Source organism: Nuphar pumila, chromosome 9 (genome assembly GCF_984573655.1).
Source record: "Nuphar pumila chromosome 9, dmNupPumi1.hap1.1, whole genome shotgun sequence".
NCBI classification, from domain to species: Eukaryota; Viridiplantae; Streptophyta; class Magnoliopsida; order Nymphaeales; family Nymphaeaceae; genus Nuphar; species Nuphar pumila.
Genome location: NC_143257.1, coordinates 102,868,978 through 102,893,803, shown reverse-complemented (window position 1 = coordinate 102,893,803; position 24,826 = coordinate 102,868,978).

The window sequence follows — 24,826 nt, the reverse complement described above, 5'->3', positions numbered from 1 at the left end:
GGTGTAAAATGGTAAGTTTACTGACAAAAAGGGCGGAATGACACCTAAACTAGATTGGACCTAGGGGTTTGACTCCTAAGGGGATTGGCATCTGCTGAAAGGGGGTGTCTGAAATGAATGAGAAAAATTTGGGGTGTTTACAAGTGTTTACACTTAAAATTTGGTAACACTACCGGTATAGAGAAAAGTTTGAGGTCATGTCAGACCATAAGAGCTTAAAATACCTTTTCTCTCAAAATAAACTGAATATGCGGCAATGGCGATGGTTAGAATTCTTCAAAGACTACGAATTCATGCTTTTCTATCATCTTGAAAATGTGAATGTCGTAGCGGATGCCCTTAGTCGCAAGACTGTTGGCACTTTTGCCAGCCTTGCGGGTCAATATAAGTTTATGGAAGATTTCGTCAACTGAAAGTCATTTCTAGCTGATCCAGCAGAATTCGATTGTCAAGTTTGACAATGCAGCATGAAATCCTTAATTGTATTATAGCCGAGCAATTCAAGGACCCCCAGTACTTGAAACTGAAAGTTAGGGCCGATAAGGATGATACTTTCTTCCACTTAAAAGAAGATGAAAGCTTATAGATGAAAAAAAGGATATGGGTTCCAAATAGCCCTTAGCTAAGAGAAGAGATACTCCAGGAAGCACATAGTAGCAAGTACATGATCCACCCTGTAGGTACCAAAATGTTTCATGATTTACAGAGGAAGTACTACTGGAGGGTTATAAAGAGAGATGTGACTACGTTTGTCTCAAAGTGTTTAACCTGCCAGCAAGTCAAAATCAAACATCAGCGCCCTGGCAGTAGAATATAATAGATCAAAATTCTACAATGGAAATAAGAGGGTATTATGATGGATTTTATGGTAGAATTATCTTGATCCAAGAGACAACATGATTCAATATGGGTGATTGTGGACAGACTTACTAAGTTTGCTCACTTTCTACCAATCAATATCAGATATTCAACAAAAGGATTGGCAGAAATCTATGTTTGAGAAATCGTCAAACTCCATGGAGTGTCGATATCGATCATATCTGACCGTAACCCGAAGTTCACCTCTCACTTTTTAAAGCTGTTGCAGAGAGCCCTGAGGACGAAACTCAAGTTCAGTACGACATTTCATCCCTAAACTGATGGGCAATCTGAGTGAACCATACAGACTCTTGAAGATATGCTAAGAGCTTGTATGTTGTAATGGAAAGAGGATTGAGATTCCCACTTAGCGTTGGCTGACAATAGCTATCACGCTAGCATTGGAATGGCATTGTATGAAGCCCTGTACGAAAGACCCTGCTGATCACCAATCCATTAGGGCAAAGTGGGTGAGTGAACCTTGGACTCACCCGTTGTACTACAACATTACACTAAGCAGGTCCATATGATTAGAAAGAAGCTACTGACTGCTCAGAGCCGACAGAAGAGCCACACATATCAAAGGTATAGGAAGCTCACTTTTTCGGTTGGAGACAAGGTTTTCGTTAAGGTCTCCCCAACCAAGAGTGTGTTTCGTTTTGAAAAGAAGAGAAAGCTCAGCCCTAGATTCGTTGGTCCCTTTGAGGTTTTGAACTAAATCGAAGAGACCACCTACAGAGTAGCATTGTCACCACAGTATGCACATATACATAATGTATTTCATGTGTCAATGCTTAAAAAATACATTCATGACCCTTCTCACGTCATCTAACATGAAGATATTGATAATAGAGAAGATATGACGGTAGAAGAAAGACTAGTAGAAATCGTGGACCCTCGAGAACAAGTACTAAGAACCAAGGTCATCCCACTTGTTAAAGTGAGATGGCAGCATCATGAAATCAATGACTGCACTTAAGAACCTGAATCCAATATGCAGGATAAGTAACCTGATCTATTCACTTAGTACTCTTAACAAAATTTTGTGAATGAAATTCTTTTAAGGGGTAATGATGTAAGACCCACAATTTTTCAGCAAAATTTTTTAATAAATTCACAAAGTATTTTCAAGTGAAAATAGTATCTAAACCCGAAATGTGAATCAAATAGATTTCTATGAATCAATTATACTTAGGATATTCGTATCTTCGTGAATATATGCTCCTCCCTCAGTAAAACTAGGAAATTTATACGAGCCAACTTTTTTAGCTATGTCAATACGAAGAGAATGGCATATTCAAAATTTAAAAAAAAAAAAAACACCAAAAACATGAAATTTTTATGGGACCTACAAAAATATTGGTGGGACCCACAAAAATATTCCTCAGAAAATATCTTGTCAGACCCATAAAGTATTTCATAAAAAATTCCAAGTGGGTCATACACCAAAGGAACCTCCTGTCTTTATCTACAAAGCCAAGGACAGAATGAGAAGAAGGAAACTTGCAAAGCAAGTTTCTTTGGCTATAAATAGCCCTCCTTTCTCACTCTTCTCATAAAATTGCCCCCCCCCCCTCTCTCCTCTTCTCTCTCTCTCTCTGTAAAACCTCACCTACCTAGCTTAGCCCTTCTAAGCCTGCCTAACCTAGTCAGAACCTACCTGACCTGGTCCAAACCAAGTTGACTTGGCTTAATCTCAATTGGGTCTAGTCAAAGTCAACGTCCGCTTTGGTCCTAAATCCAAGTTTGATTTACTTGACCTAGACCTAGCTTACTTGGGCTAAGTCTGAACCTGCCTAACCCAATTGATTTGGACCGAACCCAGTTTTGTCCAAAGTACTTGGGTTTAGCAGCTTGACAAACTCTTCTTCTTTCTCAACTAAGTCAAACTCATCTGACCTAGTTTAGCCTTTCGAAAGGAGGTTCAAACCTAGTTCAAAGCGAACATAGCATTCTGGAGCTATTTTTCATCGATCGAAATGTAAGTTTGATTCGTTGATCACTCTCTCTCTCAAGTATTTGTTTGATTTGTGTTGTGCTATATACTGTATATGTTCTGAAGTAGTATCTGACCCTAGTCCTTTGTTTACGCCTTCTGATATACTTTGGTGTTCACGTGCATCTCCTTGCGACTATCGTTGAATATTTACGATAAAAGCTCATGTGTATTACAGTATATATATATTTGAGATTGTCGTTGCGTCGAACGATGTCAAGGCTCTTTCTTTCTGCATATTATATATATATATATATATATGTATTTGCTTATACAAGATTGCCATCGCGTCGAACGACGCCAAGGCTCCTATTTTCTGTAATTTAAATTATGCTTTTAAGATTGTCGTCGCGTCGAACGATGCCAAGGCTCTTGCTTTCCGCAATTTAAATTATGCATTTAAGATTGTCATCGTGTCGAACTATGCCAAGGCTCCTGCTTTCTGTAATTTAAATTATGCATTTAAGATTATCGTTGCGTCAAACGCTGCCAAGGCTCCTACTTTCTGCAAATATATATGTATTTGCTTTCTGCAAGTTATTTAGTTCGATTTCCCTTGCCAAATATTAAATATGCACTCATTTACACCGTCGCATTATAAAGCACAGGCCCATGCTTATATTAATATAGTGTGCATAAATGAGCGTTCAAATAGAGATCAACTCCAAATCGCCAATGTGATTCTATTGTCGCTTCTCGATCAAGATTCTATTTGACGAATGAAGCTCCTATTGGAAAGGCTTTGTTTTTGCATAAAACCCCTTTTTCATAAAAACCTAAGTCACTTACACATGAATTGGCTATGACTCAAGCTTCTAACGAACCTCGATGGATGCAAAGTACGCACAATGGTGTGCATCCATCTTAGAGTTAAGTGTAGCGGTTTCTCTGTCAAAGAGGTGAAATGCTGCTAAAATTTCTGAAAAAATGATCATCGAGCTTAAAAGAAACACACAATTTTTCTGTCAAAGAGAGAAAGTGCTGCTGAAATTTCTAAAGGAGCTCAAGCAACTCAGAAAAAGCGTAGCATGTTACTCCGTCATACAGAGGAGGTGCTGCCCAAATTCTGTCAAGTACTTTCTACAACATAGAAAGGGTCATCACACTTCTGTCGTCAAAGCAGGAAAAGTGTTGTCAAAATTGTTGGCAAACGAATTGTCTAAACTGGTTGAATGGCACGAGGATGCTGTAAACACCCCAAATTTTCCACACCCATTCTCAAATAACCCTCCTCGTGCAGTGTCAACCTTGTTAGATCAGTATAGGAGTCAAACCCCAAGTCAGTTTCAGAAAATCACCACTTTACCCATTTCAATTAGGAAAAATACCATTTTACCCCTAGGACATCCCTAACCCCAGTCAGTCGGAGTCAACCAAGCTCATTGGTCAGTTCAGAACAGTTAGAATATCAGTCATTTCAAGCTCATTTGAGCTCACAATGAACAAACCATTTTCATTTCTGACAATTTCTGCCAAAATGGGATCATTTCTTCGGAAATGAGCTCATTTCTCACTCAAATCCAAGTCAATTGTCTCCAAGTCAGTCATTCACAGTCAGTCATATTCCCCAGAGTCTAACTTGAGCTCACCAGGAGTTCAAGCACTCCAACTTTAGTTCAAAACCATTTCTAAGTGTTTAGGAGCCCATTTTAGTCCATTTCAGCTCTTTCAGCTGAAATTGAGCTGAGTTCAGTCAATTGAGCTAGAGTTCGAGCTTCGATTTTAGTTCATGTCAGTATTAGTAACCTTTGTTTCAGCTCAAATCCGGTTCAGGTTCGTAATTCACTTCGCTCCAGTGACCATTCCGTACCATTTCTTTAAAAATGGCAGCTTTTCTTGAAAATTCAGTCGGAAAGGTCAGTTGAGTCAGTATCATTGTCAGCTCATTGGAGTTCTGAAACTCTAAAACCTAGCTCAATCTAGCTCATCTCAGTCCAGTCCAGCTCGAACTTCAATTTTCAGTGTCACTCTGACCCAGTAGAGTCCTGAAAACCATTTCTTGAGTTATTTTGCAAATTTTATCAGTTTTAATGTTTTTTAAACGGGTACAAGTGTTAATCGGGGTTTAAAATCCAAAATTCTTCATTCACGGACTGCATTTCGCATGTCATTTCTCATCATTTCATATCATTTCTCAGCATTTCATAACATTTCATCACATTTCATTCCATTTTCGAAGTCCAGAGCTTCAGTTTTATAAATTTCAATCCAGATTGAGTTTTAAAAGTTTTCATAAATCAATTTCAAACCCTGGGTTTTCCAAAATTAACATTTTTACCCCCGGAAGTCTAAATTTGGAAATATTTTCTTGAAAAAAAAATGGATTTCTTTCAAAATTAAATTTTCAAATTCTACACTTGATTTGCTTCGCAACGAGGTATTGAACTTTAAAATCTGAGCTCGTTTCAAAAAATGCCAAAAATAGCTTGTTTCGTCTGAAAATTTTCTAAAAAGACCATTCTACCCCTATGATAATCAAAATGAATTTCAAATTTGGAAAAAGAGCCCGCTCTGAGATGGCTCCTTCATTTCTATTAAAATAAAAGTTTTATCTTTTCCTTTTCTTTCGTTTTTTTTTTTTTTATTTGTTATTTTTTTATATTATTTTATTTTCTTTGAGAGGAGATGGGACCCACAAGGTGGTCACCCAAACCTCCATCCCCTCTCCTTTCCTTTTTCTTTTTCCCTTTCTCTTTCCCTTTCTTCTTTCTTTCTTTCCTTTTCTTTTTCTTCTCTTTTCTTTCTTTTCTTCCCTTTCTTCCTTCCTTCCTTTCCCTCTTGCCCAGCCATTCACGTAAACTTCTTTTGGCTTTCTTTTCATTAAACCTAGGAATACCTAAGTATTGGATCAATTAAGCCCTAAGTCCAACAAAAAAGAAAAAAGAGGAAGAAAGCACCTCACGGCTGCCTCCCTATCCTTCTTCACGTCTCTCTCTCTCTCTCTCTCTCTCTCTCTCTCTCTCTCATATCCTCTCTTCTTTCCAGCTCTCTTTCTCTCCCTCACATACTTGCAGCCAGCCTATCTTCAAGGGGAACCAGCCCCTCAACTCCTTCAACACCACCACTTCCAGCCACCAAAGGGGAGCACCAGCCGGCAGCCACCTTCAACACAACTTCAGCTAGACCTCCATCACAGCAACCTCTCCACCTTCTTTCCTCCATTACCAGTACCTCCATTGCTCCAGCAGCTAACACAGCCACGTCCTTCAACCATGGTGCAATCCCTCCAAGAGACGCCCAACAGCCTTTGACGCCAGCCCCTTTGAAGCTTCCAACACCTTTAATACTCTCAACACCTTCAGCACCTTGAAGGAGGCGCCCAGATATTGCAGCCCACTTTGTTGGAGCCACAGCTGTACCACCACTACCGCAAGAGCTTCTTGCACCCCTTCGTAGCAGCTATTCCCACTATACTCTATTAGCAGCCGTCCCCACTCATCTCAAGGTAAGATCCGCTTTGTTTTACTAGGTTTCGATTAAATTTTGCTAAAAATCGTGTGATTAAGCTTCACCTCTATGAGTGTGATATAGGGTCAGTTTAAAAATCGGATTCAAAATGGTAAAATCTCTTTTATGTCTTTGTAAAAAAAAAGAAACACGCATCCTATATGCGTATAGGCTAAGAGAACAAAAGGTTCACCTGATCGATAGATTGAATCTTTCGTTTCATAAGCCAATATCAAAATGGCTCATATCCCCTGATTATTTTTTTATTTATTTTTTTATTTTCGTTATTTTTCATGATTGGTTGCATGCTTTAAGCACCATACTAGTTAGATTTACGTTTTGCTTAAGCGTTATTTTGATTTCATTAAGTTAAGTTAATATTCTATAAGATTTCATCTAGGCTCACTGTATATCTATTATTTTACGTGGGAATTCTTTATGATAAATCTTGAAAGTTTTGTGATGAATGTACATGGTTGTTCCTGATTCTCAGCAAAAAACCCAAATCAAATCAGGTTTTTTAATTTCATTTAAAAAATCAGAATCTAAATCGGGTTTTGAACCCTCCAGAATTTCTAAATTCTGTTTTAGCAGATTTGTCAGCCTGAGATTTCCTAAATGGGAGATCCTAATCGTCTTCTAAAAATCACAGTGGATTCATAATTGAATCTACTAATGATCTGGAGATTTTGAGGTTTTTCCAATTGATTTTGACCTCTGTCAAAAATCAGATTTTCCAGACCCCTAGGAAAATCTCGATTTTCATTTGTCAGGGTATAGGCAGACTCTAATGCCTCAAATCCGTTCAATCCGTAGCCTTTCTGCAAACACTTTCAACACAAAAGTTGTTTCTAACATGTTTCCCTGTCATTTCCCAAAATTTAGGGATTTTTAGAACTGTTTCAATATTTTTTCTAAAAATTTCTTTTCTGTCTGGCAGATTTCAATATCCCAAAATTTCAGAGATTCGGATCTCTGATAACAGTGTTCCCTTTTCCAAACCGTAACCTGAATCCCAATGATGCAAAAAGATCAAATTTTTCTATGTTTCTCAGGGACATTTTGCCATAATTTCAGCCTTTTTTCCATCTATTTATTATTTTTCCTATATTTTCTACCGAAACCTGTCTGTTTCCCCTAAATCCTAGAGTCGTCAGATTCTGATCCGACTTGCCGGAGTGGTACAACTCAGACCATAGGTCAAAGCCAGAAAGTGTAAAATGAAAAAATCCTTGATTTACTGTCCTCTATAACCCCATATAATTTGGGAAATTTTTATTGAAGTTTGATATCCGAAATCTCCTTTAGAATCAACATTTTAGGCAAAAATCACAAAATTTAGGATTTTTATTTAAATTTTCATATTTAAAAATACAAAAAATAGATTTTCGAGCTCTATTTTATTTTTAAGGTTATTGTAGGTGTCCATGCCAAATTTGGCTTAATTCCAAGTTCATTTTCTTCATGTGTTAGTTTATCTTTAAATTCAGAAGCGAAAATCAAGCGAAAATCAGTTTAAATTTGATATTTTATGATATTTTCGTCATTTTAGGGTTTTATCCATGTACATGAGCATGTAGAATCATATTAGGGTTAATTTTAATCTTATTTTCATTTCATATTTTTCAATTTTGTAAAATTTATTTCAGAAAACCCTGGTTTCAAGGCCATAGTCTTGTTATCAGGGGTATTTTGGTCATTTTGACCATAATTTCGAAATTTCAATTTCTAAATTCATAAATTTTTATGCATATCATCATATTTCATCATATTGTGTTTGATTTATTTCATTTGATTTTCAAAATTCCAAAATTTATCAAATTTCTTTCAGAAAACCCTGATTTCAAGGTCATTAGGGGTATTTTGGTCATTTTGACCCCATTTTCGAATTTTTAAGTTTATTTTCGAAATTTTTTCATTATTTATTATGTTTATATCAAAGGGGGTATGATTTTGGGTTTATATCTGAATAATATCTGATAATTTCTCATATTTTCGGATAAATTCAGAAAAACCTACATTTTTGTGCTAACCATGTTTTCTAGTTTTGCAGGAACATTCAAGAAGAAGACTTAGTTATTTTATTTCTTTTCTTTATTCAATTTAATGTAAAAATCAATGTAATATTTGGAATAAGAGTTATTTTTCTGCTTAGAATAGGGTTGCATTGCATATAGTTTAATTTCTGCAAATTCCAATATCTAATGTATGATTCATGTGCATTTATTTCAAATTCACTATGGTTTACACGAATGGCACGTGCACAAGCTCTTATGTAGTTTATAAATTCGGTGGAATTCGTATTTATGTCCATAGTCAGAATATAAAGAAAACCAAGATTTATGATCTTTATATTAGCAACATTCAGCCTACACACTTAGGCTAACTTCAAAAATGCACTGCATTTCTCAAAGTTTCAAAAGAATTTTTCAATTCCCCAATGAAATTCCCTTTTCAAATTCATATTCATTCATATCATTCAAATTGCATTATTTTTAAATTCATTTTCCAATTTCAATTTCAGAAAATTCAGTTTTCTCAAGAATTTTCAAGTTTGCTCCGGATCTGATTTTCTCAAAATCCTAAGTTTTTAAAAGATATTTCGAAGCATTTCCTAAGTTCAAACCAAGATTTTTCAATGTTTTAAACTTCTCAAATTTCAAAATCCCCAGTTTTTAGAAATTGATTTTCTCAAAGATCCACTTTCTTGAGAATCCATTTTCCATTTCAAAAAATCATTTTCCAATGAATTTCCTGATTTTCCAAGAATTCTCAAATCCATTTCCTCAAAAAAGTAATTCAAAACTCAAAATCGATTTTCCAAAGTTCAAGTTTTCCTGAGAAATCACTTTCCAATGCAAATTTCTGATTTCCAATGAAATTCAATGATTTTCCCAGGAATTCCATTTCAAGCACTTTTCCAATCATTTTTCAAGCATATTTCAATTTTTCAAAGCAAACATCATTCTTTCAAAACTTGCATTATTTTCAAAATTTTATAGCACAAGCCTGATTCTTTGTGCATTCTAGGAAAAATAGAGCATAATTTAGATATTTGAGTCAAGTTAAAACACGTAATCGATCCTTGGTTCAATTACCCCTGGTAAAGGCGCCAGGAACGGTTGAACCTCGTACCGACAGGCAGATCTCATTCCACAGAATTTTCCCGCAAATTTTCAAAACGGAGGCGAGTTAATTTTCAAAACCAATTTTCAAAACTTTGGTCGAGTTTGACTCGCGAAATTCATTTCTCTCTCGCAAAGGAGGGGGAAAATTTTGCGATGATAAGAGGTTTGGCGACCCAGATGGGACCTGTCTTCGTCTGATCAATTATGTGCTTTGACTTAGCTCAATTATCAAAATCGTGCTCTATAAACTGTCAGCTTTCAATTTTTGATATCATGTGAACCTAGGAGCCTAGACTTGAACCCAACTAACATGGATTGCATGTATACTAGGCATGGTTTGGTAGGACCATATTGAGGAGAATTATTCATGCTCACTTAGACTTAGGTCTGAAATACAACACTCCTCAATCTAGGAATTGTATGAAAACATTGTTTGCTTCTTCAAAAAATTTCAAAATTCTATCTCTTTAGGACTTAGAGCCCTCTGTTTGTCTGCATGTGCTCATGTTTTCAAAGACCACCCCACCTATGTCTACCCAGTCTTCACATTGTTGGGCTTTCTTCCAGAACCATAGTTCGGGACAAAGCCTCACAACTGGGCCACTTATTTGGGCTAACGCCCCCCTGCCACGTATCAAGGGTCATAGTACAACGTATATCGATAGGCGCTCAAGGATGTTGGGAAAACACAAGCCTAGACCCGAAGATGAGTTTTATGCCACGTACATCGAGCCTCGGCTCGAGTATATCGGCATAACTGGATTGGACACAGTAGATCTGAGTCTACAGTTAGGATTAGGGTCCTAAAGCTCTTTCAAAATCAATGCATTTAGAGTCAGGTTCTTAGGGATTGTTGTATGTGCATAATTGTTTGTGATTGAATATATGATATTCATTTTTGTCTTATTTTCTCATACTTTTCCCAATTTTTCCAAAATATCAGACAATTTTTCAAAATATTTCATTTTTTATCTTTTATGAAATATCTCCTTTTTCTCAAAAACCCTGGATGATTTTTTCAAATTATCCACCTTTTCTTTAAAACTTCAGATGATTTTCCATTCTTTCGTTCCTCTCGACTTTGAATTTCCAGCTTTTTATCCTGCCTGCAATTTTCAAAATTCTTGTATTTTTCCAAAGTCTAATTTCAATCTTCTTGTCATTCAGTCCAATGGCATCCAGTCAGCTCGATTCTGTTTTTCTTGAGGGTCACATCTCCTACGAGGTGCGACAAAGTCTTCCTGAGCATCGATCTCTCAACACCGGACACTTCTTTCCCCGATGGTACTATACTTGGTTCAAAAACTTCTCTCGTATGTTTCCGAACCATTTGAACGATTGCGGGTTGGAACTGGCATCTGGAGTGGGGAAATTGACAGTTAATGGCAATCTGATCCATGCACTGGCAGAGCGGTGGAATCCGTGCACCTGCACATTTTGGTTCCTATGGGGCGAGATGACACTACTGATGGATGAGTTTTTAGAGATTATGGGACTGCCTGAGCCAGCCGGACAGCCTAGAGATCCGTTAGAGCAGCAATTTCTGATCAATGTCAAGGGTCTGGACCCTAAAGATGTTGTGGCTCTCATGACAGGGCGCAAGTCTTGGCCACTGATTGAAGAAAATGGAAATGAGTACATGAGACTGATCGAGATCTACCGACAGTATGGAGAATTCACAAAAGTCAGCTCGTTGTCCAGGACAGCTCTAGAGAGAATTCAGCATGCGATGGTTTTGTTCACTGTGGGACTCGCTTTCTTTCCAGACGGAAACAATTATGTGGACGTCAGAATAGTTCAGCTTCTGAGAAGATGGGGAAGTCGACAGACCAGCCGTCTCACGATAGTCATGGTTGCGCTTGCTTTTCTATACAGAGGACTGACCCACTTCAAACTTGGAGAGTCCATCTTAGTCGAGGGGTGTACTTACGCACTTCAGTTTTGGTTCATTCAGCATGTGCCGACCAGAGCTAGTTCGTTCAGATACAACGGCAAGGAGCTCCTTCTAGTTGCGTGATATCGATTCTTGATCGATTATCTGCAGGAAGAAGAAGTAGTGTGGGGCTATTTTGATCGAGAATTATTGCCTCCCAGATACACCTATGCATATGGCAAGAGATTCAAGCCGCTTGGTCTATTTTTCTGCGCCTACTATCATTCCGAACGGTGTGTTCGACAGTTTTCTCAGAGACAGAAGCACATAGAGATGCGGCTGCTATCAGAAGTCGTGTCAGAGTTCGACCTTACATCAGCGCAGTGGTCCGGAACATACCATTCTTCCAGATATGGCTGAGACTCTTTTGTTACTCTTCCACTTTTTCTCGGTCCTTGTGCCTCTGCTAGTTATAAAGAGTGGTGGCAAATTGTTTGTCTGCCTCCTCTTTCCCAAGTTTATTATTGATGCAATCATGTTTTCCTTTGAATAAATAAAAATCTTGCAAATTCTTCAATTCTTGGTTTGACAACCTCGCCTAAGTGACAAGGCATATTTGCAGTTGTTTGTTCTCTTCACAAAGAATGACAACATAATTGTCATGACTCCAGCGGCGACCCAATCCCTAGTAATGGGATGTTCTTCCAATTATCTATCAAATTCTCATCAAATATTTTTTTTTTCTATATTCATTTCTATCCTGAATCTTCATCATCGAAATTTAATCATCCATCTCATTCTATAGAGAGCATCAGTATTCCCAAGTGGTTCAGATCAGATCAAATAAGAAGACGTTACTATATCAAGTGCACCAGTGATTTTTAAAGCATCAAGTAAAAAGAGATGAATTCTCCAAGATCTGCCAGAAGACAGAGTCTGAATGATAGGGATGACATTGATCCTGCTACATATCAGATGTTCAAGAAAATGATGATTAGGATGATGTCTGAGGAAGCTGAGGACAGTTTCAAAAAGGCTCCCATCAAGGAGAAGACATATGTCTCCTCTCAGAATATCACTGGTAAGAGCAACGAGCGATTCAGCAGACCAATATTTTATTCTTGCCGACGTCTTCCATTGTCGTGGATTCAATTCTGAATATTCCAAATGCCTAGACAAAGATGAAGCCAAAGAAGTTGTGCAGGAGGTACACGAAGGCATTTGCAGTAGTCACATCGGCTACCAAACTCTTATCAAGCAAATCATCTAGGTAGGATATTATTGGAAGACTATGCTACAAGATTGCTACCATTTTGTGAAGAAGTGTGCTCTATGCCAGATACATGCACCTTATGTTTATGCGCCAGCAACATATTTGCAATCTGTTATCTCTCCATGACCATTTTCTATGTGGACCTTTGATATTGTAGGACCCATCACCCCTTCTGCTTCAAATGGTCACAAGTATTTTTTTTTGCAGCAGAATATTTCACTAAATGGGTCGAAGCTATCACTTTGCGTACAGTAGAAGGTCGACACATGGTCTCATTCATCCACAAGAATATCCTTTGTCATTTCGGCATACCGCACGATATCGTGTCGGACAATGGCAGTCATTTCAAGAATAAGAGAATAAGGACATTTTGCTCAAAGTTCAGAATTCAGCATCGTTTCTCTGCTCCCTATTATCCTCAAAGGAATGGTCAGGCAGAGGCCACCAATAAAATTCTGATTAGAATCCTAAAGCAAACTTTGGAAACATACCGTAACTGGCATGAGAAGATCCATGACGCATTGTGAGCCTACAGAACCACCATTCAAACTCCAACTAATGCTACTACATCAGAACTTGTCCACGGAACTGAAGTAGTACTGCCTCTACATGTTCAGAAACCTGCCTTGAAGTTCGCATCACTGCTGGAGTTATCGCTTGATCAGTATCAGCAGCAGCGACTGGTACAGCTTGATTTGCTCAATGAAAGAAGGCTCCGAGCAGCAGAGCATGCTCAATCATACTGGGAGAGGGTAGTTAGACAATATGTAAAAAATTGTCATTGAAAGGAAATTCTGAGTCAATGATCTAGTGCTCAGATCAATGACCTATCTTAAGCACCGCCCGGGTGGCAAATGGTCTTCGAATTGAGAAGGGCCCTATGTTGTCGAGGAAGCATTACCCTGCAATTCATATATGCTCATCAATGCCGATGGTGTGGAATTCTCAGACCCCATCAATGCTCAACATTTGAAAAATTTCTATACTTAAATCCTCTATTCCATCATTTGTAATTCCTCAATATATTTTCCTCAATAATGGTCAAATTCTTCTTTCCTAGTTACACTGGGGCATTATTTTGAAAATTGTCTTCAAAACGTTCTGTATGGAGGCAGGATCACACAAATCTCTCATTTTGCATGCATGTGCACCCATTTACAGCATTTGCATTCATTTGCATTTGCATGCATTCATTCGCATTCATCTACATCAATTTGCATTTGCATCAAACTTTCCCTTCAGGTTAAGGGATAAACCTGAGTTGCCCATTCAGGATAAGGGATAAATCTTGAGGCCCCGACAGTTGTCCAAGTCGTCGTGAAGGTGAAGAGTGAAAATCTTCTATCAAAATCTATTAGTAATTCTTCAAAATCCAGTGTTCGTGCTGGTAAATTTCTAAAATCCAATGTTCGTGCTGGTAATTTTTCAAAAATTCAGTGTTCGTGCTGGTAAATTTCCAAAACCCAGTGTTCGCGCTGGTAATTTTTCAAAAATCCAGTGTTTGTGCTGGTAATTTTTTAAAAATCCAGTGCTCGTGCTGGTAAAATTCCAAAACCCAGTGTTTGTGCTAGTAATTTTTCAAAAGTCCAGTGTTCGTGCTGGTAATTTTTCAAAAAAACCAGTGTTCGTGCTGGTAATTTTTCCAAAACCTAGTATTCGTACTGGTATTTTTTTTCAAAACATAATGCTTGTACTGGTACATTTTCAAAATTAGGTGTTCACACTGGTACACTTTAAAATCCAGTATCCACATTGGTGTAGTTTTCCTTAGGGATTCGAGTTCCGACTCAAATCTCCTTTCCTTCTTTTTGTCTAGTTTTCCTTCGGGATTCGAGTTATGATTTGAATCTCCTTTCCTTCTTTTGGTCTAGTTTTCCTTCGGGATTCGAGTTCCGACTCGAATCTCCTTTCCATCTTTTTGTCTAGTTTTCCTTCGGGATTCGAGTTCCGACTCGAATTTTCTTTCCTTCTTTTTGTCTAGTTTTTCTTCGGAGTTCGAGTTCAGACTCAAATTTCCTTTCCTTCTTTTTGTCTAGTTTTCCTTTGGGATTCGAGTTCCGACTCGAATCTCCTTTCCTTTTTTTTGCCTAGTTTTCCTTCGGGATTCGAGTTCCGACTCGACTCTTTTCCTTCTTTTTATCTAGTTTTCCTTCAGGATTCGAGTTCTGACTCGAATTTCCTTTCCTTCTTTTTGTCTAGTTTTCCTTCAAAATTCGAGTTCTGACTCGAATCTTCTTTCCTTCTTTTTGTCTAGTTTTCCTCCAGGATTCGAGTTTCGACTCAAATTTTTATTCCTTTCAAAAGTGATCTACTTTTCCTTCAGGATTCGAGTTCCGACTCGAATTTCTTTTCCTTCCACAATGGATCTAGTTTTTCTTCGAAGATTCGAGTTCCGACCCGAGTTTTCTTTTCTTTCTGAATTGGTCTAGAAATTTAGAGTTCTGACTCAAATTTTCTTCCAAATCCAATTCAAATGCCTGGAATCGGTCTAGAAAATTAGAGTTCCGACTCGAATTTTCTTCCAAAGCCAATTCGCTTGGCTTTCCTTTAAAGGTTTGAACTCCTACTCAAACCTTTCTACAATTTAGTAATTGGTCTAGAAAATTAGAGTTCTGACTCAAATTTTCTTTCAAAACCCAATTCATTTAGTTTTTCCTTGAAGATTTGAATTCTAATTCGAATCTTTCCTCAAAACCCAGTTTAGCACCTGGTCCATTCAAAGCTCACAAATTGAATCCTTCCTTTTTAAAACTATGGTCCTTAGGTTAAATCCCTATGGAATTGATAGTTCGTAGGTCGAATCTCTACGGAACCAATGTGATTTGTAGGTTGAACGCCTATCAAACTAGTACGGCTCAGAGGTTGAACCCCTTTGTGAACCAAAAGTCCTTCTCAACCCAGTGGTTCTTAGGTTGAACCCCTTTCGAACCAATCTCATTCTCAAAAATTTGATCTGTAGGTTGAATCTCTACTGATCCCAGGTTCTTAGGTTGAACCCCTTTTGAACCAATGTCATTCTCAAAAATTTGATCTGTAGGTTGAATTCCTACTTATCCCAGGTTCTTAGGTTGAACCCCTTTGGAACTAATCTCACTTTCAAAAATTTGATTTGTAGGTTGAAGTCCTCCTGATCCAATTTCTAAGGCTGAATCCCTATTGAACCCATGTCGTTCTCAGTGAACCAATGTCGTTCTCAATTGAACCAGTGTTGTTCTTAAGCTGAATTCCTATTGAACCCATGTTGTTCCCAGTAAACTAATTTCCAATTTCGGCCTTCGTGTCAATCAATTTCAAAATTCCCAATTTCCAATTTCTAAATTCAAAATTCCAATTTGCAATTCCAATTTCGGCCCTTGGGCCACCCAATTACCAATTTCAGACCTCCGGATCAACCAATTTCCAAATTTCTAATTTCGACCTTCGGGTCAATCAATTTCCAAATTTCCAATTTCGACCTCCGGGTCAACCAATTGTCAATTTTTCAAATTCGACCTTTGGGTCAATCAATTCCAATTTCGACCTTTGGGTCAATCAATTTCCAATTTCCAAATATCAATTTCCAAATTCCAAATTTCGAATTTCAAATTTCGAAATTCAAAATTTCAATTTCCAATTTCGACCCTTTTGGTCACTCAATACCAATTTCAGTCATTTCTTCTTGCGAGAGACCCTTTTTACAGGGAGAGTTCAAGGGAGCTCATTCTTTTTGCATGCTATCCTTTGTTCACCTAGCCCCTTTTCAGGGAGCGTTTGAAGGGACTCGTGTCTTTGTGAACCATTTGCAAAACAAAATTCTAATTTCATACAAGGAACCCTTAGTTCAGGGAGAGCTTCGATGGAAGTTCGCTTTCCTTGTAACCATAATTTCATACTAGGCCATTTCATCATGAAGGACCCTCTTTTCGGGGAGAGAGTTATGGACTCACTCCTTCATGACCAATTCACCGACCTCACCATTACCGGCCTCCTTTCCATAAGAGAAGCCTAAGGTTAGGAATTTTTGACGAAAGCTTAATTTCTCTTCGAAAGTTCATTTTGCAAACACCTCCTCTTCAGGGAAGAGAGGAGTAATTTCTATTTCCAATTTCTGAATCTTCGCCTTTAGGAAAAGGAGAAAAAAACTTTTGTCATGGATGTGTTGCGTTGTGCTTTAAATGCTCGCTTTCACAAAGAATTTCAAGAAAATTTTGCCAATTTGTCATTAAATACTTGTTGATTTCAAAAATCTTTATTGCACAAAAACATTACCTCAGAATACCTTTAATATTATTTCTGAAAGGTCAAAGCTTTCGTGAAAAAGGATTCAAAATTCAAATTCTTTCTATTGGCCAACCAAAAGGATGAAGAATAAATCCTCGATATGGCCAGCAAAAGAAAATTCAATGTTGTTGCAAAGCCATAAGTGATCGGTATTGATCGCAGTCAATGCCACATTTTTAAAGATCATTCTCGAAAAATAAAGCAGTCGAAATATCCTGGGTGATACAGAAAATCCATTCAATTTCCATATCTCCTTAATTACCTAAGCCGCAATTAAATATCTGCAAAAGGGATCTCTCAATTGTCGTCAAGATGAAGACGAATTATGCGAGTTAGATCCCGGGGCCAAAGAAGATTTGGATCATCTCCAAGATGAAAGAGTTTGTGATGGATCCTTCCAGAGAAAGTTCAGAGCACCGTCAAGATAAAGGCGACTACGATGAGCCTCCCGACAAACCCTAAAGTATATTTAATTTTTGCTATCATCAAGAGAGTTTCAACCAAAAAGCCAATAATCATCAATATAATCCCTGAAAAAAAAAAGAAGGATCGGAACATTTCTGAGATGAAGGAGATTGTGACGTACCCTTCCTTCCAAAAAAAAAGAGAGAGAGAAAAGTCAGGACATCTCCAAAATGAAGGATGATGTAATCCTCAAAAAAACCCAAGAGTGCTCCAATTCTGTCAAAAAAAAAGTAGGCAGAAAGATCATCATGAGAAAAGAATCCCAGGATATCAGACTGCCAAATTTGCCAAGAATCTTTTTTAATTTTGTGAAATTCTATTATCAATATTCTTTCACCAATTGCTTTCACAATATCAAGAATACTCTCTTTTCTGTTCATATAAAAGAAATTGATAGCTTCCTTGAAAGAAAGTCAATTGCAAGCAATTTGAATTCGAATCTTGATTCTATGGAGTTAAGCCCAGTCGGAGGTAATACTTTAGGTAGAAAAGAGGGAATATTTTTAAAACAATGTGCATCATTTTCAATTATTTTGTATCAACAACAATTTTCAACATTTTGACAATATTTTCTAGTCATCCTGGCGTGAAGCGAGAGCTTGAGGTTCATCTTTAGTGCATCCTGACATCAGTTGTTATCCCTTTTAAGGACTTGATAACGGGAGTTTTAAAGGTTCCTTCCCTTCTGCTGGTATAATCTGAGCGCATGGGCTCTCAGATTCACACACTTCCCTGTGTCCCCAATGTCCCACCATAGACAGTCCAATTTCGACTTGAGGTTAAGCCACCAATCATTTTCTCGCAAAAGGTCATCAATTTCAAAAGTTATTTAGTCTAAGTAATGAGACGCCCAAAATCAAACCTCTTTTCAAGCTTTAGGGACCCCAACTTCATCCTTTTGCAAAACCTCTATCGGATTCATTGTGCGGAAGTCCGAAGGTTCCATCATGGGTTTTTCTTTCGAGAATCCCATCATATTTCATTCCCGGTCAGGTTAAGGGATTAAACCTGAACCTCATTTTGATGAGGTATTTCATTTCCCGGTCAGGTTAAGGGTTAAACCTGAGCCTCATTTTGATGAGGTATTTCATTCTCCCAGTCAGGTTAAGGGTCAAACCTGAGCTTTGTTTCTACACGAAGTATTTCCCGTCCCATCCAGGTTAAGGGCAAAACCTGAATCTCACTTCTTTTTGAAGTAAAATTTCTTTCTTCATTCTTTACTTCATATCTACCATTTTTATCAGGGCTAATCTTTATATCCAGTCAGATCCTTCTAACTGGGGCATTTTTATAGCCCAAATTTGGTGTGTTTTTCTTTGCCACTAAGCTCGTCTTCAAGCCGGCTTAGTAGCAAAGAGGGGCATCTGTAAACACCTCAAATTTTCCACACCCATTCTCAAATAACCCTCCTCGTGCAGTGCCAACCTTGTTAGATCAGTATAGGAGTCAAACCCTGAGTCAGTTTCAGAAAATCACCATTTTACCCATTTCAATTAGGAAAATTATCATTTTACCCCTAGGACATCCTGGACCCCAGTCAGTCGGAGTCAACCAAGCTCATTGGTCAGTTCAGAACAGTTAGAATACCAGACATTTCAAGCTCATTTGAGCTCACAATGAACAGACCATTTTCATTTCTGACAATTCTTGCCAAAATGGGATCATTTCTTCAGAAATGAGCTCATTTCTCACTCAAATCCAAGCCAATTGTCTCCAAGTCAGTCATTCACAGTCAGTCATATTCCTAAGAGTCTAACTTGAGCTCACCAGGAGTTCAAGCACTCCAGCTTTAGTTCAAAAACATTTCCAAGTGTATAGGAGCCCATTTTAGTCCATTTCAGCTCTTTCAGTTGAAATTGAGCTGAGTTCAGTCAATTGAGCTAGAGTTCGAGCTTCGATTTTAGTTCATATCAATATTAGTAACCTTTGTTTAAGCTCAAATTCGGTTCAGGTTCGTAATTCACTTCGCTCCAGTGACCATTCCGTACCATTTCTTTAAAAATGGCAGCTTTTCTTGAAAATTCAGTCGGAAAGGTCAGTTGAGTCAGTATCATTGTCAGCTCATTGGAGTTCTGAAACTCTAAAACCTAGCTCAATCTAGCTCATCTCAGTTCAGTCTAGCTCGAACTTCAATTTCCAGTGTCACTCTGACCCAGTAGAGTCCCGAAAACCATTTTTTGAGTTATTTTGCAAATTTTATCAGTTTTAATGTTTTTTAAACTGGTACAAGTGTTAATCAGGGTTTAAAATCCAAAATTCTTCATTCAGGGTCTGCATTTTGCATGTCATTTCTCATTATTTCATATCATTTCTCAGCATTTTATAACATTTCTGCACATTTCATTCCATTTTCGAAGTCCAGAACTCCAGTTTTATAAAATTCAATCCAGATTGAGTTTTAAAAGTTTTCATAAATCAATTTCAAACCCTGGGTTTTCCAAAATTGACATTTTTACCACCTGAGAGTCTAAATTTGGAAATATTTTCTTAAAAAAAATCTGGATTTCTTTCAAAATTAAATTTTCAAATTCAACACTGGATTTTCTTCGCAACGAGGTATTGAACTTCAAAATCCGAGCTTGTTTCAAAAACTGCCAAAAATAGCTCGTTTCGTCTAGAAATTATCTAAAAAGACCATTCTACCCCTATGATAATCAAAATGCATTTCAAATTTGGAAAGAGAGCCCGCTCTGAGATGGCTCCTTCATTTCTATTAAAAAAAAAGTTTTATCTTTTCCTTTTCTTTCGTTTTATTTTTTTGTAATTTATTTGTTATTTTTTTATATTATTTTATTTTCTTTGAGAGGAGGTGGGACCCACAAGGTGGTCACCCAAACCTCCAGCCCCCTCTCCTTTCCTTTCTTTCCTTTTTCTTTTTCACTTTCTTCATCCTTTCTTTCCTTTTCTTTTTCTTCTCTCTTTCCTTTCTTTTCTTCCCTTTCTTTCCTTCTTCCCTTTCTTCCTTCCTTCCTTTCTCTCTTGCCCAGCCATTCAGGTAAACTTCTTTTGGCTTTCTTTTCATTAAACCTAGGAAGACCTATGTATTGGATCAATTAAGCCCTAAGTCCAACAAAAAAGAAAAAGAAGAAGAAAGCACCTCACGGCTGCCTCCCTATCCTTCTTCACGTCTCTTTCTCTCTCTCTCCAACTCTCATATCCTCTCTTCTTTCCAGCTCTCTGTCTCTCCCTCACATAATTGCAGCCAGCCCATCTTCAATGGGAACCAGCCCCTCAACTCCTTCAACACCACCACTTCCAGCCACCAAAGGGGAGCATCAGCCGGCAGCCACCTTCAACACAACTTCAGCAGGACCTCCATCACAGCAACCTCTCCACCTTCTTTCCTCCATTACCAGTACCTCCATTGCTCCAGCAGCTAACACAGCCACGTCCTTCAACCATGGTGCAGTCCCTCCAAGAGACTCCCAGCAGCCTTTGACGCCAGCCCCTTTGAAGCTTCCAACACATTCAACACCTTCAATACTCTCAACACCTTCAGCACATTGAAGGAGGCGCCCAGATATTGCAGCCCACTTCGTTGGAGACACAGCTGTACCACCACTACCGCAAGAGCTTCTTGCACCCCTTCGTAGCAGCTATTCCCACTATACTCCATTAGCAGTCGTCCCCACTCATCTCAAGGTAAGATCCGCTTTGTTTTGCTAGGTTTCGATTAAATTTTGCTAAAAATCGTGTGATTAAGCTTCACCTCCATGAGTGTGATATAGGGTCAGTTTAAAAATCGGATTCAAAATGGTAAAATCTCTTTTATGGCTTTGTAAAAAAAAAAGAAACATGCATCCTATATGCGTATAGGCTAAGAGAACGAAAGATTCACCTAATCGATAGATTGAATCTTTCGTTTCATAAGCCAATATCAAAATGGCTCATATCCCATGATTATTTTTTTATTTTTTTTTATTTTCGTTATTTTTCATGATTGGTTGCATGCTTTAAGCACCATACTAGTTAGATTTACGTTTTGCTTAAGCGTTATTTTGATTTCATTAAGTTAAGTTAATATTCTATAAGATTTCATCTAGGCTCATTATATATCTGTTATTTTAGGTGAGAATTTTTTATGATAAATCTTGAAAGTTTTATGATGGATGTACATGGTTGTTCCTCATTCTCCGCAAAAAACCCAAATCAAATCGAGTTTTGTAATTCCATTTAAAAAAACAGAACCTAAATCGGGTTTTGAACCCTCCAGAATTTCTAAATTCTGTTTTAGCAGATTTGTCAGCCTGAGATTTCCTAAATGGGAGATCTTTATCGTCCTCTAAAAATCACAGTGGATTCATAATTGAATATACTAATGATCTGGAGATTTTTAGGTTTTTTCAATCAGTTTTGACCTCTGTCGAAAATCAGATTTCCCAGACCCCTAGGAAAATCTTGATTTTCTTTTGTCAGGGTATAGGCAGACCTTAATGCATCAAATCTGTTCAATCCGTAGCCCTTCTGCAAAAACTTTCAACATAAAAGTTGTTCCTAACATGTTTTCCTGTCATTTTCCAAAATTTACAGATTTTTTGAACTGTTTCAGTATTTGTCCCGAAAAATGTTTTTCTGTCTAACAGTTTTCAATATCCCAAAATTTCAGAGATTCAGATCTCTGATAATAGTATGCCCTTTTCCAAACCGAAACCCAAATCCCAATGATGCAAAAAGATCAAATTTTTTTATGTTTGTCAGAGACATTTTCCCACAATTTTGGACTTTTTCCTATCTTTTTACTATTTTTCCTACATTTTCTACTGAAACCTGTATGTTTCCCCTAAATACTAGAGTCGCCGGATTCCCATCCGACTTGCCGGAGTGGTACAGCTCCGACAACAGGTCAAAACCAGAAAGTGTAAAATAAAAAAATCCTTGACTTACTGTCCTATGTCACCCCAAAAAATTTGGGAAATTTTTATGGAAGTTTGATATCCGAAATCCCCTTTAGAATCAACATTTTAGGCAAAAATCACAAAATTTAGGATTTTTATTTGAATTTCCATATTTAAAAATAAAAAAAATTTAGATTTTCAACCTCTATTCTGTTTTTAGGATTATTTTAGGTGTCCATGCCAAATTTGGCTTAATTCCAAGTTCATTTTCTCCATGTGTTTGTTTATCTTTAAATTCAGAAGCGAAAATCAGTTTAAATTTGATATTTTATGATATTTTCGTCATTTTAGGGTTTTATTCATGTACATGAGCATGTAGAATCATATTAGGGTTAATTTTAATCTCATTTGCATTTCATATTTTTCAATTTTGTAAAATTTATTTCAGAAAACCCTGGTTTCAAGGCCATAGTCTTGTTATCAGGGGTATTTTGGTCATTTTGACCATAATTTCGAAATTTCAATTTCTAATTTCATAAAATTTTATGCATATCAGCATATTTCATCATATTGTTTTTGATTTATTTTATTTGATTTTCAAAATTCTAAAATTTACCAAATTTCTTTCAGAAAACCCTGATTTCAAGGTCATCAGGGGTATTTTGGTCATTTTGACCCCAATTTTGAATTTTTAAGTTTATTTTCGAAATTTATTCATTATTTATTATGTTTATATCAAAGGGGGTATGATTCTGGGTTTATATCTGAATAATATCTGATAATTTCTCATATTTTCGGATAAATTCAGAAAAACCTACATTTTTGTGCTAACCTTGTTTTCTAGTTTTGCAGGAACATTCAAGAAGAAGACTTAGTTATTTTATTTATTTTCTTTATTCAATTCAATGTAAAAATCAATGTAATATTTGGAATAAGAGTTACTTTTTTGCTTAGAATAGGGTTGCATTGCATATAGTTTAATTTTTGCAAATTCCAATATCTAATGTATGATTCATGTGCATTTATTTCAAATTCACTATGGTTTACACGAATGGCACGTGCACAAGTTCTTATGGAGTTTATAAATTTGGTGGAATTCGTATTTATGTCCATAGTCAGAATATAAAGAAAACCAAGATTTATGATCTTTATATTAGTCACATTCAGCCTACACACTTAGGCTAACTTCAAAAATGCACAGCATTTCTCAAAGTTTCAAAAGAATTTTCCAATTCCTCAATGAAATTCCCTTTTCAAATTCATATTCATTCATATCATTCAAATTGCATTATTTTCAAATTCATTTTCCAATTTCAATTTCAGAAAATTCAGTTTTCTCAAGAATTTTTAAGTTTTCTCAGGATCTGATTTTCTCAAAATCCTACGTTTTCAAAAGAGATTTCGAAGCATTTCCTAAGTTCAAACTAAGATTTTTTAATGTTTTAAACTTCTCAAATTTTAAAATCCCCAGTTTTCAGAAATTGAGTTTCTCAAAGATCCACTTTCCTGAGAATCCATTTTCCATTTCAAAAAATCATTTTCCAATGAATTTCCTGATTTTCCCAGAATTCTCAAATCCATTTCCTCAGAAAAGTAATTCAAAACTCAAAATCGATTTTTCAAAGTTCAAGGTTTCCTGAGAAATCACTTTCCAATGCAAATTTCTGATTTCCAATGAAATTCAATGATTTTCTCAGGAATTCCATTTCAAGCACTTTTTCAATCATTTTTGAAGCATATTTCAATTTTTCAAAGCAAACATCATTCTTTCAAAACTTGCATTATTTTCAAAATTTCATAGCACAAGCCTGATTCTTTGTGCATTCTAGGAAAAATAGAGCATAATTTAGATATTTGAGTCAAGTTAAAACACGTAATCGATCCTTGGTTCAATTACCCCTGGTAAAGGCGCCAGGAACGGTTGAACCTCGTACCGACAGGCGGATCCCATTCCACGGAATTTTCCTGCAAATTTTCAAAACGGAGGCGAGTTAATTTTCAAAACCAATTTTCAAAACTTTGATCGAGTTTGACTCGCGAAATTCGTTTTTCTCTCGCAAGGGAGGGGGAAAAATTTTGCGATGATAACAGATGCCCTCTTGTCAAAATGCTACCAGAATGGCTCATTCTCATATTCCCCTATAAGGGCACTTTACTCATAAGGGTCGAAGAGCCAGAGTAGTTGTTGCGCCTTGACTAGGTCATGTGCTCGATCTCAACGAATGTTCACCCGATAGTTCGTTGAGATCGTGTCTAGGTTATTGAGATACTGTTACATAACTAGACTTGTAAGGGCTGAAGAGCTGGAGTACGGTGTTCACCCGAAAAAGAGGTGAGGTACTCATGATGGCCATAGATGTCGAGAGGAGAGTCAAGCATGCATATGAATAAGACTTAAGGTCACAGACCCTGTGGTTTTGACCGCGCTGGGGAATATTGAATGGGGTCGGGTATATATTGTCTCAGTGCGGGATGCACTGGCTTGCCCGAATGGCATGCGAATATCTGACAAGTAACGGTTAGATCGACAGACCCCTTCAGGACTATTGCTCACCATGTCATACGGTGATGGTACAACTGCGAGTGACATGTATTTGATTATGAACCTGATAGAGTTCAATGGGTCTCCCGTCACTTAGGGGGTTTGGAGGTCGTGGTTATCCTTAAATATCTAAGGATTGAACCCAACTA